The sequence below is a fragment of the Hyperolius riggenbachi genome, chromosome 1 (assembly GCF_040937935.1).
Source record: "Hyperolius riggenbachi isolate aHypRig1 chromosome 1, aHypRig1.pri, whole genome shotgun sequence".
Classification (NCBI taxonomy): domain Eukaryota; kingdom Metazoa; phylum Chordata; class Amphibia; order Anura; family Hyperoliidae; genus Hyperolius; species Hyperolius riggenbachi.
Window position 1 is genome coordinate 592,950,803 of NC_090646.1, and position 15,205 is coordinate 592,966,007.

Consider the following 15,205-nt stretch of genomic DNA (forward strand, 5'->3'; position numbering starts at 1 on the left):
GGAGGGAAAGGGGGAGAGGTTATCTGGCTACCTATACTGGGGTGGGTTTCATCAGGCAACCTATACTAGAGGGAAAGGAGGATGGGTCATCTGGCTTATACTGGAGGGGAGGTGGGAGGGGTCATCTTGCTACCCATACTGAAGGGGGTGGCTGGTAACAGTGGCCTTGAGCGGTAAAGAGTACAAATCCGGCCCTGGGGACATATTGCACATTTTAGAGTATGCACTTGACGAGGATCATATCCCCTTATGGTGTCACAGAATTGTTCTCATATTTTATGGTCTACAATCAATTATATAGATTTTTTGTGCTTCTGAGGAAGCGGCTTCTCGCCCTGAAACACATGATAGGCTGTTTTGCCATTACTGGAAATTCTGCTCTTCATACCTGAACGTTATCACACATTGTGATTTTCCATCATGCTCCGAGCATGGAAATCTTCAAATGCGCTCTCAAAACACACTTTTTCAGACAAGCCTATAAGTTGCTATAGGCATCATTGGAGATTCACTGCCTCATCCATTAACCTCTGTGTCTCCTTCTCTATTTTTTCCACCTCACTGACCTCTAGATTGTAAGCTCCTAAGGGCAGGGACCTCCTCCTTTTGTTTCTTATTTTGCTGTAATCTGCCATATGAAAGTGTACCAATTTTAGTGATATCTCAAACCATATATTAAAGGGAATATCCGCGCAGCTGCTAAAAAAAATAAAAATACAAATCCATTTACCTGGGGCTTCCTCCAGCCCGTGGCCAGGCCGGCTTCCAGGTCGGGCTTCTTGTGTGCTCCAAAATGCGCCTCACGGCGGCGTGCTGACATCATCGGACGTCCTCCGGGCTGTACTGCGCAGGCGCAGAACTACTGAGCCTGCGCAGTACAGCCCGGAGGATGTCCGATGATGTCAGAGCGCTGCCGTGAGGCGCATTTTGGAGCGCACAAGAAGCCCGACCTGGAAGCCGGGCCTGGCCAGGTCGGGTGCGCCACCAGAGGAGCCTGCGGAGCGGCGCCGAGGGCACGTCCTGTCTGCCACGGGCTGGAGGAAGCCCCAGGTAAGTGGATTTGTATTTTTTTTTTTTTTGCAGCTGCGTGAACCTTCCCTTTAAAGGGAACCTGAGACCAGAAGCGTCTCTGGTTCCTTAAAGGGACCCTGAACTGAGTAAAATTATTTAAAATAAACGCATGATGTAGCTGCAAATGAATATTACATACTTGCCTCGCTATCAGTTCCTCTCAGAAGCTCAACATTTTTTTTCTTACAATGATCCTTCCCAGTTCTGACAATATTTGGTCAGAACTGAAATATACCAGTTGCTTTCAGTTATATATCAGCTGCTGTCAGTTACAACTGAATGTGCAAGGTAATGTCCATGTTTCCTTATGGCTGAAGTGGGTGATATTACAGTTTAACAGTGTGCTCACCAGGAAACTGTTATGGGGTAATGGCCATTTTCAAAATGGAGGACAGAGGATTTCATTGATCACACTGGACAAACAGGACGCGGAAGAGGAGAAAGAGATTGATGAGCAGTTTACACAGCAGGTAAGTATGACATGTGTATCTTTATTTTGACTTTTAATTTTCAGTTCAGGTTCTTTTTAAGCCCCCTTAAGGCCACTTGTCCCTCGCTGTCTCCCTGGGTGGCTCCTGTCCCTGCAATTTGGCCCTAAAGCTTGGCTGAGTTGTGCTTCATCGTGCATGCGCTGCTCGGCCAAGTGCGTTTCCCCAGTTGGGAGCATTCTGCACCTGCGTAGTAGTTCTGCACAGGTGCACAATGCTCCTAGCTACAGGAGCGCGATGGGTGCACTTTCATGGCCGAGCCACACATACATGAGGAAGCGCGAATCGGCCAAGCTTTCAGGCCAAATTGCGGGAGACAGGAGCCTCCTGGGTAGATGGCGAGGGACAAGCGGCGTCAGGGGGGCTTAACCACTTGAGGACCGCAGTGTTAACCCCCCCCCCACCCCTAGAGACCAGGCCATTTTTAGTTAAATAGGCCACTGAAGCTTTAAGGCCAAGCTGCAGGGCCGTACAACACAGCACACAAGTGATTCCCCCCCCCCCCTTTTCTCCCCACCAACAGAGTCTCTGTTAGTGGGGTCTGATCGCCCCCCCAGTGTTTTTTTTTTTTTATAAATATTTATTTATATTATTTTTTAATAAAGTCCTGCTTTTTTTAAATTAATTTTATTACTCTCCCTCCCTCCCCCCGCCAGCCAATCAGCACGATCGGCTTCAGCCTATCACAGCGGATCGTTTCCCTGTGTCCCAGGGGGACACCCGTGTCACACGGCTGTCCCCAGTACAGCGCTGCTGCAGATCTCAGTGCTGTACAAAGCAATTAGATGGCGGTTTCATTCGATTCAATACAAAAAGAACCGGCTTTGATGAGCCGGTTACTATACCTTAGGATGCGTCCTGTGCGGATGCATAGCATCAGCTCCCGCGATCTCTCCCCACCTGCCTGCACCCGTCACCCTCACCTAGGGTGGCACTTGGTGCACCGGGGCGGCGGAGATCTTCAATCAACATGTAACAGAAGGTCGCAAGATAGAGGATACTGTCGTAGGACCTAATTGACGTGGGATTTTTTTCTTAAAGAGACTCCGTAACAAAAATTGCATCCTGTTTTTTATCATCCTACATGTTCCAAAAGCTATTCTAATGTGTTCTGGCTAACTGCAGCACTTTCTACTATCACAGTCTCTGTAATAAATCAATGTATCTTTCCCCTGTCAGACTTGTCAGCCTGTGTCTGGAAGGCTGCCAAGTTCTTCAGTGTTGTGGTTCTGCTATGAACTCCCCCTTCCAGGCCCCTCTATGCACACTGCCTGTGTATTATTTAGATTAGGGCAGCTTCTCTCTTCTCTCTTATTTTTTACAAGCTGGATAAATCCTCCTCTGAGCTGGCTGGGCTTTCACATACTGAGGAATTACAAACAAGGGCAAAGCTGTTTGCAGGAAGAGCAGCCTGAAACTTCAGTGCATGAGAACTGCAGGGGGAAAGAAACACACAAAGGATCTCTTGAGATTCAAAAGGAAGGGTGTATACAGCCTGCTTGTGTATGGATGTATTTTCTATGTGTGGACATACTGTACATCAACCTACTTCCTGTTTTGGTGGCCATTTTGTTTGTTTATAAACAAACTTTTTAAAACTGTTTTTAACCACTTTTAATGCGGCGAGGAGGAAATTGTGACAGAGGGTAATAGGAGATGTCCCCTAACGCACTGGTATGTTTACTTTTGTGCGATTTTAACAATACAGATTCTCTTTAAAGGTACAGGTAAGTATTTGTGGTTAATTTAGAACATTAAAGGACTTTTCACGTTGTTGCGTTTTTATTTCATTTAACCCTTTGTGGAAATGGGTAAGGGGTACTTTGTACCCCTATACTCATTTCTCCTGGGAGGGGGGCAGGAATCTGGGGGTCACCTTCTTAAAGGGGACTCCCAGATGCCACCATGAAACCCCCCCCAGGGAGTTGTCGCCCCCGCCTCCACCTGGGGACCCCACGTCGTTTTTTTTTTATGAATTGCTATCAACTTTTTTTTTTAATGTTCTGAGTGTGGGAAATAAATAAAAAAAAACCACGTGGGGTCCCCCCTCCCGAGCCTCTGTAACCCCTTGTCCCCCATGCAGACTGGGATAGCTAGAAAGCGGAGCCCCGGCCGACTGGGGCTTCGCAACCTGAGCTATACCAGCCCGCATGGTCCATGGTATAGGGGGCTCTGGAGGGGAGGGGCGGCCAAGCCTCCCCCTCCCCCCCCGGAGCCCTTGTCCAATCCATGGACAAGGGGCTCTTCCCCTCCTCCCTTGCCCCAGGTGGAGGCGGAGGCGACGACTCCCTGGGGAGGGGGGTTCATGGTGGCATCTGGGAGTCCCCTTTAAGAAGGGGACCCCCAGATGCCTGCCCCCTCCCAGGAGAAATGAGTATACCCCTTACCCATTTCCACAAAGGGTTAAATGAAATAAAAACGCAACCACGAGAAAAGTCCTTTAATGTTCTAAATTAACCACAAATACTTACCTGTACCTTTAAAAAAATGTTCCCACGCCGTATCCTCGGTAAACGATCCATCGTATAAAGTATCCTCTTTCTTGCTTGCGATCTTCAATTACCTTGATTGAAGATCTCCCACGCCAATTAGCAATACAATACCTTACAATGCGTCCTGCGTACCGACGCATAGCACCGGCTACCGCTGTCCCCCCCCCCGCCTCCTCACCTGTCACCCTCACCTAGCCTGGCACCTGGTGCACCCATGGGTGCACCAGGTGCCACCCTAGGTGAGGGTGACGGGTGCAGGCAGGTGGGGAGAGATCGTGGGAGCTGATGCTATGCATCCGCACAGGACGCATCCTTCTTTTTGTATTGAATCGAATGAGCCGGCCATGGATTGGACAAGGGCTCCGGGGGGAGGGGGGGGGGGGTGCCAGCATGGGTGAGGGTGACAGGTGGGGGAGGCAGAGGGCAGCGTCAGCCAGCGGTAATGCGTCTATATAGATGCACTCTCAGCTATACTAAGTATAGCTTAGCAAAAAGCATCTTTAAAATTTGGCTCCAAGGCTCCCCATTGGTTCCTCATCGACCAATGGGGATCCTCCTGATCCCCATTGGTCTGATAAGGAACCAATGGGGGCCACTGGAGCCACATTTTAAAGATGCTTTTTGCTCTAAGCTATACTAAGTATAGCTGAGAGCAGTGCGGCGGGGGTGGCGTGTTTGGCGTCGGAGATCTTCAATCAACATGTAACAGAAGGTCGCAAGATGGAGGATACTGTCGTGGGACCTAATTGACGTGGGATTTTTTTCTTAAAGGTACAGGTAAGTATTTCTGAAGATCGCAAGATGGAGGATACTGTCGTGGGACCTAATTGGCGTGGGAATTTTTTCTTAAAGGTACAGGTAAGTATTTCTGGTTAATTTAGAACATTAAAGGACTTTTTCTCGTTGTTGCGTTTTTATTTAATTTAACCCTTTATGGAAATGGGTAAGGGGTACTTTGCACCCCTATACTCATTTTTCCTGGGAGGGGGGCAGGCATCTGGGTTCCCCTTCTTAAAAGGGACTCCCAGATGCCACCATAAACCTCCCCAGGGAGTTGTCCCCCTTACCTCCTCCTGGGGCACCGGAGGTGGGGAAGAGCCCTTTGTCCATGGATTGGACAAGGGCTCCGGGGGGGGAGGGGAAGGCTTGGCTGCCCCTCCCCCCCCCCCCCCCGAAGCCCCCCCATACCATGGACCATGCGGGCTGGTATAGCTCAGGGTGCGAAGCCCCAGTCGGCCGGGGCTCCGCATTCTGGCTATCCCAGCCTGCATGGGGGACAAGGGGTTACAGAGGCTCGGGAGGGGGGACACCACGTCGTTTTTTTCAAAAATTTCCCACACTCAGAACATGACACAAAAATGTAAATTAAAAAAACAAAAAAAAAAAATTTTTTTTTTCTAAATATTGTTTCCCAGTATCTTTTTAACATATCCTGCAAATTTGGTGTTGTTAGGATTTAAGGGGACTTTGCTATTAACTGCTAAAGTCGGCGGGAATTGTTTCCCCGCAGAAATGTCATTATCTATATATATAGGCTATCATTCATAAAGCATTTCCGCATGCGGAAATGCTTAAAACAGCTGACTTTACCGACCACTTAGCAAAGTCAGCATTCATAAAGGCTCTTTCCGCATGAAAAAATGACACTACCGAGCAGAGTGATAAATCACCGCCTTGTGCGGTGATTATCGGAACAAATGTAGCAAAATGTTAATTCATAAAGAACACCGCAAGCGGTGTGAGGTCGGGAAGTACCGCTCCCTCTGATGTGGCGATACCAATGTAAGTGAATGGAGACACACAGACCTCCCAGGCAGCTGCAGCAGAGCAGAACACGGAGAAATGTATCAACTCAGCAGCTTCCGTGTCTCCGCCTGCCTACCGCCTGCCTACCGCCAGCTTAGTTCAGGGAATCTCCGCACTGCTACCGCACATGGATACTTTTCTGTGAATGCCCACCCAGAAGTCTAAAATACCGGCAGCGGTGTTTTCCCGCATTGATTCCCCTTACCGACAGCTCCTTTATGAATGATAGCCATAATAGAGTAAGTGCCTCAACCTTCAAGCAAGAAGAAGAAGTAGCACCCTGCCCCCAGGGCCGGTCCAAGCAAGAAGAAGGGGCTGGTCCAAGCAAGAAGAAGAAGTAGTGTCATATCAAACCAAGGGCAAAGGGGGATAATTTGTATATTCAGTAGCAGTGCATTGTGGGTAACCACAAATGTTCACTTATAGCTGAATTATTGCAGATTTGCTTCTGTATTAAGAAGGAAAATTAAACCAAGCTTTGCTTTTTTTAGTAGGAGGGATTTTTGGTCTCTTTTTTTATCTTCCTATACATTCTTAGTAGTTTGGGTCACCGTGAGCTGCTTGGTTAGTCTGTTGTACTGGTCCAAGCCCTATCTTATACAGCCTTATCAATCCCTGCCATGGACTGATGAGGACTAAATGCCTGAAATAGGCTGGCGCATGTGGGTTTGAAATGACTGTGTAAAACTTAAAGCTAAGCATAGGCATGCTTGACTTACCACGGGTGAAAAGGAATAATTTGCATATTTAGTAGCGGTGCATTGTGGTAACCACAAATGTTCACTTATAGCTGAATTATTGCAGATTTTCTTCTGTTTTAAGAAGGCAAATTACACCAAGCTTTGATTATTTTAGTAGTAGCAGTAGGGTATTGTACCGTGTTAGCCATCAGTAAAAGCAAGAAGTTTTAAATCAGGATGATACCATTTATTGGCTAACTAAAAATGAATAAAATAAGCAAGCTTTCGGCCTTGCAGCTTTCGTCTGGCTTTTATCCTGTTAGTTTGCAAACTGGTGGTACAGACAGCTTATATACATGCAATATCAAAAAGGAAAACAGATATTTTTTTCAAGCATAAATACATGTCATTAAGATGCCTTAATTCACACAGACCATCGACCTGGGGTTAGAGGTTGTAAGCCAAGATAAGAATCCTTGTTTACTCCCTGCTCACATACCTGGGAGTTGGACTGACACAGAGGTATCGTAAATTCTTAGTTCACAAGTTCAGCTATAATGGCTGAGAAAAGTTCAAATGTCATCAGTCTCATACCAATATAGAAAGTTGTTGTCCTTATTCAAACCGTTCTGCACAGCCTTGAACCAATTTATAAATTTTGTTTCTGCTATTAATCGATCATTTGACGTTTTGAAGCCACCCTTCAGGGCAGTGACACGAAGATCATCCATGCTGTGTCTGTTGGATTGATTATTTTAGTAGAAGGTCTTTTTGGTCCCTTTTATCCCCCTATACATTCGAGTGGACCCTGAGCTGCTTGGTTACTCTGTTGCACTGGTCCAAGCCCTATCTCATACAGCCATATCAATCCTTGCCAATGTACAGATGAGGACCAAAAGTCTGAAACAGGCTTTCACATGTGGGTTTGATATCGCTGTGTAAAATTTAAAGCTATAGGCTTGCTATACACCAGTGGTTCTGGATGCTTGCTTGACTTACTACGGGTGAAAAGGAATTATTTGCATATTTAGTAGCAGTGCATTGTGGGTAGTCACAAATGTTCACTTATAGCTGAATTATTGCATATTTTCTTCTGTTTTAGGAAGGCAAATTACACCAAGCTTTGCTTTTTTTAGTAGGAGGTTTTTTTGGTCCCTTTTATCCCCCTATACATTCCGAATGGTTTGGGTCACCCTGAGCTGCTTGGTTACTCTGTTGTACTGGTCCAAGCCCTATCTCATACAGCCATATCAATCCTTGCCAAAATACAGATGAGGACCAAAAGTCTGAAACAGGCTGTCTACATGTGGGTTTGATAAATGTGTAACATTTAAAGCTATATGCTTGCTTGACTTACCAAGGGGGAAAAGGGGTAATTTGCATATTTAGTAGCAGTGCATTGTGGGTAACCACAAATATTCACTTATAGCTGAATTATTGCAGATTTCCTTCTGTTTTAAATAGGCAAATTACACCAATACAGTGTGCGGCATTGCAGGAAGTGACGACAGTGGAACGCACGATGGAACACCGAAGAGGTGAGTCATCCCCGCCCGCTGTCCCTTACTAATAGTGGCGGCTGCTACTGTGCTTAAGCAGGAGGGGGAGCGCACATGAGGGACCCAGGTGAGGGGTTCCTGCTGAGCTTAAGCTGGAGGGGTTCCTGCTGAACTTAAGCTGGAGGGGGAGTGCACATGGGGGACCCAGGTGAGGGGGGGGGGGGGTTCCTGCTGAGCTTAAGCTGGAGGTAGAGCACACATGGGGGACACAGTTTTGGGGGGGTCCAACCCCCCTCCCCGCCGCTGTGCCCAATAACCCCTTCCTGCCCTCTACCCTCTTATGCGGCGTATGCTACGCCGCGGGTCGGCTAGTGCGATTTAAATAGATACATTTTCCTCTTTAAACATTTAAAATCGATTTTCTCAAAAACTATAAGGTCTTTTTGAAAAAAAAAATTTCTTCTTGTTCACACTGTTCTTCTTAACATTTCCTACACATTTGGTGTTTCTAGCATTTAAAGGGGCTTTGCTAATAACCGCTACAGTCGGTGGGCGTTTAATTTTCCCACGGTCAGAAGGAAAATATTCAAAATCGATTTTCTCAAAAACTATAAGGTCTTTTTGTAAAAAAAAATGTTCCTCTTGTTCACACATTTTTTTCTTAACATTCCTTGCAAATTTGGTGTTTTTAGCGTTTAAGGGGGCTTTGCTATTAAACATTAAAGTCGGCGGGCAGACATTTTCCAAACGGCAGCAAAGCAGGGCTTAAAACGATATTGTTCAGGCAGGACAAAAAAACCCCCAAGTTTTAAAACGATAAATTTCGTTCAAAAGGTCTGCACTATTTTAACCTTTAAAACGATAAATATCGTTTTAAACTAATATCGGGCAGAAGGGGGCGCCATTATTTAACCGGCGCCATTTTTCACTGGACGCGTTTCCAGATACCAACCAAACTGCATTCTTAGATCTGCACACAACCTTCTTTTGTCCTCCTCTAGAATTACCTTCTCGCATTCACGGATACAAGACTTATCACGTGCTTCACTCCTCCTCTGGAATGCCCTTCCACAACACATCCCCGTCACTCTTCAACCATAAAATCTTTAGGCTAATTTCACACCAGGACGTTGTGTTAGAGGGGGCGTTAAGGTCGCATAACGTCCCCCTAATGGAACGCCTGGTGGTGCTGGATCTGGACGTCAGAGTGAGCCGCGTTGTGCAGCTCACTCTGGCGTCAGTGATGCCGTGATGCGCACTCTTGTGCGCATGCGGCATCACGTGGTCCCGCCGGCCAATCGCCGCACAGAGCGGCCGCTCCAGGAAGTAAACACTGCACGTCACAACGTGCAGTGCATATTAATTAGCCATGTGCCTGGCCGCTCTCCGCTCCTCCACAAGATTACTGAGCATGTGCAAGCAGTCTAACGCGGCTCAGCCGCGTCTAAAGTACTGCATGCAGTACGTTGTCTTGTGACGCAGCGTTACAATGTAACGCAACGTGGGCACTGTGAACAGCCCCATTGATTTTTCATTACTGTGCGGTGGGCTGCGTTACAGGCTGCTCTAACGTGCGCCTGTAACGTCCCACTGTGAAACCAGCCTTAACTATTTGACATTCCTGGACGTGAAACTCACGTCCAGGAAGCCATGTGCGCTCCTGCGCGTCCACGCGGCCGATCGCGCGCGTGCACGCGCGCTCCCGGCCGGCGGTTTGTTAGCCAGTGAATCAGTGAATCGGGCAACGGTGCCCGATCACTGATTCCTCTCCCCCGCAGAAAAAGCGACAGCTTCTCTCGGAAGCTACGCTTTTTCTGCTTCCTATGTCGCTCTAAGCGTACGTGGTACGCTTAGAGTGACGTCACTGTAAACAACTCATGGCTGCCATCTTGTGGCCAAAAAGTATACTACATCTAAATGTTAAATAAAAATAAAAATACACATATTTACAAAAAAAAAATACAATTTCAATCCCACCCTCCCAAAAATACCCACATAAAATGTTTAATTAAAAAAAACAAAAAAACATTACAATAAAAAAAAAACAAAAAACACAAATATTTACCTAAGGGTCTAAACTTTTTAAATATCTATGCAAAGATGAAATATTTCTTTTTTTTTTTTATTATAAGCTTGTAAATAGTGATGAATGCAAAACGGAAAAAATGCACTTTTATTTCCAAATAAAATATTGTCGCCATACATTGTGATAGGGACATAATTTAAATGGTGTAATAACCGGGACAAATGGGCATATACAATACGTGGGTTTTAATTATGGAGGCATGTATTATTTTAAAACTATAATTGCCGAAAAGTGAGAAATAATGATTTGTTTCCGTTTTTTTCTTATTCTTCCTTTTAAAATGCATTTACAGTAAAGTGGCTCTTAGTAAAATGTACCCCCCAAAGAAAGCCTAATTGGTGGCGGAAAAAACAAGATATAGATCAGTTCATTGTGATAAGTAGTAATAAAGTTATAGGCTAATGAATGGGAGGTGAACATTGTTCGGATGCATGAAGCGAAAAACGACTGAATGCGAACTGGTTAAAGAGGAACTGTGGTGAAAATAACATAACAAATAAAATTGCTTATTGTTTACAATATTAATTTATAGATTATTTAGTCAGTGTTTGCCCATTGTAAAATCTTTCCTCTCCCTGATTTACCTACCCTGCCACACCTCTAGTCACGCATAGCATAAAGTTTTCATACGAAAAATTTGATATTTTTTAATTCAAACCACTCTGGTCCTTTCTGTCCTGGTTAATTTCCTTCATGTCAACATTTGAAAATAAGAAATATATCAATTTAAAAGATAGGAATGAACTTTAGAGTCAATTAAATACATTTTTTCAGTAGATAAAATACATACAGTGGTGTGAAAAACTATTGCCCCCTTCCTGATTTCTTATTCTTTTGCATGTTTGTCACACTTAAATGTTTCTGCTCATCAAAAAACTTTAACTATTAATCAAAGATAACATAATTGAACACAAAATAAAGTTTTAAATGATGGTTTTTATTATTTAGTGAGAAAAAAACTCCAAATCTACATGGCCCTGTGTGAAAAAGTGATTGCCCCCCTTGTTAAAAAATAACTTAACTGTGGTTTATCACACCTGAGTTCAATTTCTGTAGTCACCCCCAGGTCTGATTACTGCCACACCTGTTTCAATCAAGAAATCACTTAAATAGGAGCTATCTGACATTGAGAAGTAGACCAAAAGCACCTCAAAAGCTAGACATCATGCCAAGATCCAAACAAATTCAGAAACAAATGATAACAAAAGTACTGTAATTGAGATCTATCAGTCTGGTAAAGGTTATAAAGCCATTTCTAAAGCTTTGGGACTCCAGCGAACCACAGTGAGAGCCATTATCCATAAATGGCAAAAACATGGAACAGTGATGAACCTTCCCAGGAGTGGCCAGCCGACCAAAATTACCCCAAGAGCGCAGAGAAAACTCATCCGAGAGGCCACAAAAGACCCCAGGACAACATCTAAAGAACTGCAGGCCTCACTTGCCTCAATTAAGGTCAGTGTTCACTACTCCAGCATAAGAAAGAGACTGGGCAAAAACGGCCTGCATGGCAGATATCCAAGGCGCAAACCACTTTTAAGCAAAAAGAACATTAAGGCTCGTCTCAATTTTGCTAAAAAAACATCTCAATGATTTTTTTGGAAGGTGCGTGTCCCGTTACATCTGGCGTAGAAGTAACACAGCATTTCAGCAAAAGAATATCATACCAACAGTAAAATATGGTGGTGGTAGTGTGATTGTCTGGGGTTGTTTTGCTGCTTCAGGACCTGGAAGGCTTGCTGTGATAGATGGAACCATGAATTCTACTGTCTACCAAAAAATCCTGAAGGAGAATGTCCAGCCATCTGTTCGTCAACTCAAGCTGAAGCGATCTTGGGTGCTGCAGCAGGACAAGGACCAAAAACACACCAGCAAATCCACCTCTGAATGGCTGAAGAAAAACAAAATGAAGACTTTGGAGTGGCCTAGTCAAAGTCCTGACCTGAATCCTATTGAGATGTTGTGGCATGACCTTAAAAAGGCGGTTCATGCTAGAAAACCCTCAAATAAAGCTGAATTACAACAATTCTGCAAATATGAGTGGGCCAAAATTCCTCCAGAGCTCTGTAAAAGACTTGCTGCAAGTCATCGCAAACGCTTGATTGCAGTTATTGCTGCTAAGGGTGGCCCAACCAGTTATTAGGTTCAGGGGGCAATTTCTTTTTCACACAGGGCCATGTAGGTTTTGAGTTTTTTTTCTCACTAAATAATAAAAACCATCATTTAAAACTGCATTTTGTGTTCAATTATGTTATCTTTGACTAATAGTTAACGGTTTTTGATGAGCAGAAACATTTACCGTATATACTCGCAAGCAAGCCGACCCGCATGTAAGCCGACCCCCCCACTTTTACCCCAAAAAACAGGAAAAAATGATTGACCCTCATATAAGCCGGGGGTAGGAAACGCTGGCCGCGTGATCCCCCCAGTATGTCCCAGTATAGCTAGTATAGTGCCCAGTATGGGTAGGTAGTGCCTCAGTATAGCTAGTATAGTGCCCAGTATAGCTAGTATAGTGCCCAATATAGGTAGGTAGTGCTCAGTATAGCTAGTAAAATGCCCCAGTATAGCTAGTATAGTGCTCAGTATAGCTAGTATAGTGCTCAGTATAGCTAGTATAGTGCTCAGTATAGCTAGTATAGTGCTCAGTATAGCTAGTATAGTGCTCAGTATAGCTAGTGAAGTGCCCCAGTTTAGCTAGTATAGTGCTCAGTATAGCCAGTATAGTGCTCAGTATAGCCAGTATAGTGCTCAGTATAGCCAGTATAGTGCTCAGTATAGCTAGTATAGTGCTCAGTATAGCTAGTGAAGTGCCCCAGTTTAGCTAGTATAGTGCTCAGTATAGCTAGTATAGTGCTCAGTATAGCTAGTATAGTGCCCCATTATAGCTAGTATAGTGCCCCATTATAGCTAGTATAATGCCCCATTATAGCTAGTATAGTGCCCCATTATAGCTAGTATACTGCCCCAGTATAGCTTGTATAGTGCCCCAGTATAGCTTGTATAGTGCCCCATATAGCTAGCATAGTGCCCCAGTATGGGTGGGTGGGTGTGTAGGTGCTGTCCCTCCCCGCTCCCCCCGCGGCTGCCGCTGCTATTACCTTAGGCAGCGCCGCTTCCACTATCCCCGTCCTCCTCCGGTAACTATTTAATTCACAGCAGCGCGCCCCTCGCTGCTGTGATGACGCAGGAAACCATAGAGAGCGGTTCCCATAGTAACGGCCGCTCTCTATGGTTTCCTCCGTCATCACAGCAGCGAGGGGCGCGCTGCTGTGAATTAGTTACCGGAGGAGGACGGGGATAGTGGAAGCGGCGCCGCCTAAGGTAATAGCAGCGGCAGCCGCGGGGGGAGCGGGGAGGGACAGCACCTACAGACCCACCCACCTACCCATGACTCGCAAGCAAGCCGACCCCCCAACTTTTGGCCCACTTTTGGGGGGTCAAAAATTCGGCTTGCTTGCGAGTATATACGGTAAGTGTGACAAACATGCAAAAGAATAAGAAATCAGGAAGGGGGCACTTCACACCACTGGGTATATCGTATATTCCGGTGTATAAGACGACTGGGCGTATAAGACGACCCCCAACTTTTCCAGTTAAAATATGCATTTTGCGATATACTTGCCCTATAAGACTACCCCTCTCGACTCTTGGACATTTGTATACTGTACTGTATGTACTGGTGCTATACTGTATAAACAGGTACAGATACTGGTGCTGTACTGTATGTGGTACCCAGTATACAACAACCAGCCGATCACAGTAAGCGATGTACCTTACCGGCGATTGGCAGGTTGTTGTATACAAAGTCTTCCCAGTGAGGTGCCCCCTCACCTCGTCATCGGGACCGCGTTAAGACACTTCTTTCCAGGAATCCTGGTGAGTGGATTTTCTTCTACCATACTTGTACAACACCGCCCTTGCTGCTTTCATACGGTCACCGCATACGGTGGGGATGTGGCTGCGGACGTTTTTAATCTCCCCACACCGTATGCGGCAACAGCAGATTCTCCAGTCCAGCTCGGAAGTTTCAGCACCCGCCCTATAAGACAACCCTTGACGTATAAGACGACCCCCGACTTTTGAGAAGATTTTACAGAGTTAAAAAGTAATCTTATACGCCAGAATATACAGATCTGTCCATCAGAATACATAGATCTGTCCATCAGTCCTGAAAGAGGAACAAATGAGGAAGAAAAAGGGACAGAGGGATTGTGATCCCAAATGGTGGGTACACACAAGCTACAAATTTAGCTGGTCGCTAGCACAATGGAGCGTGTGCGCAACAGATCGGCGACAGCTCGTCGCCAGGTCCCTCCGCATACACACGGCGGAAGAGGGATTAGTGATGCGACGGAAGCTATCGCCGACGTTCCTTCCCCCCCGCCGGAAGCTCCGTGTATTGCCTATGGGCAGAGCCGGGACAAGGTCCTCCAGCACCCAAGGCTGAGACACCAAAGTGTGCCCCCCATCCCTGCCACCCGAGCCATCCAACACTGATTGCTATTTGACTAAGAGGCGCCACAGGGCCCACAACCTCCCCAACACCTTAATATCTAGTTATCTGGCTTGCAGTCACTGCTATGTATCCCCTTTTCTTATTTCTTTCTGTTTCAAACACAATTTGGAATGACAGCTGAATGAATTCTGCACCCCTCCTACACTGCGCCCTGAGGCTGGAGCCTCTCCAGCCTATGCCTCGGCCCGGCCCTGCCTATGGGTTGCTGTCGCTAGTCCGCATACACATGCGGACTAGCGACAGTTGCGGCGAGGTTGCGGCGTCAACTGTCGCCAGGCGATCGGCCGCACCAATCGCCCAGCGACAGCTCTGAGTAGCGATGGTTTGCGGCGCGCGCCATACACACGGGCGACCTGACGCTGCAACACGCGCGTGCCACGTGGTTGCGGCGACAGTTGTAGCCCGTGTGTATGTAGCTTTAGAGAGACTGTCCCTCCAAAAGAGGAACAATTGGAAGCTATTCTAACTTGCCTTACGTCAATGTATGTGCTGTGCGATTGGACAGCAGGACTCCTTAAAGTTGAGCTTGGATATATTTTTATCATGTCCGCTTGTCGCTGTTTT

General features: G+C 46.0%; 1 protein-coding gene across 2 annotated transcripts in view; it reads right to left on the reverse strand.

The window, feature by feature from the left end:
- LOC137558409 (granzyme A-like) overlaps positions 1–15,205 on the reverse strand; it is a 94,392-nt gene that overhangs the window by 27,074 nt on the left and 52,113 nt on the right. The window lies entirely within an intron of this gene.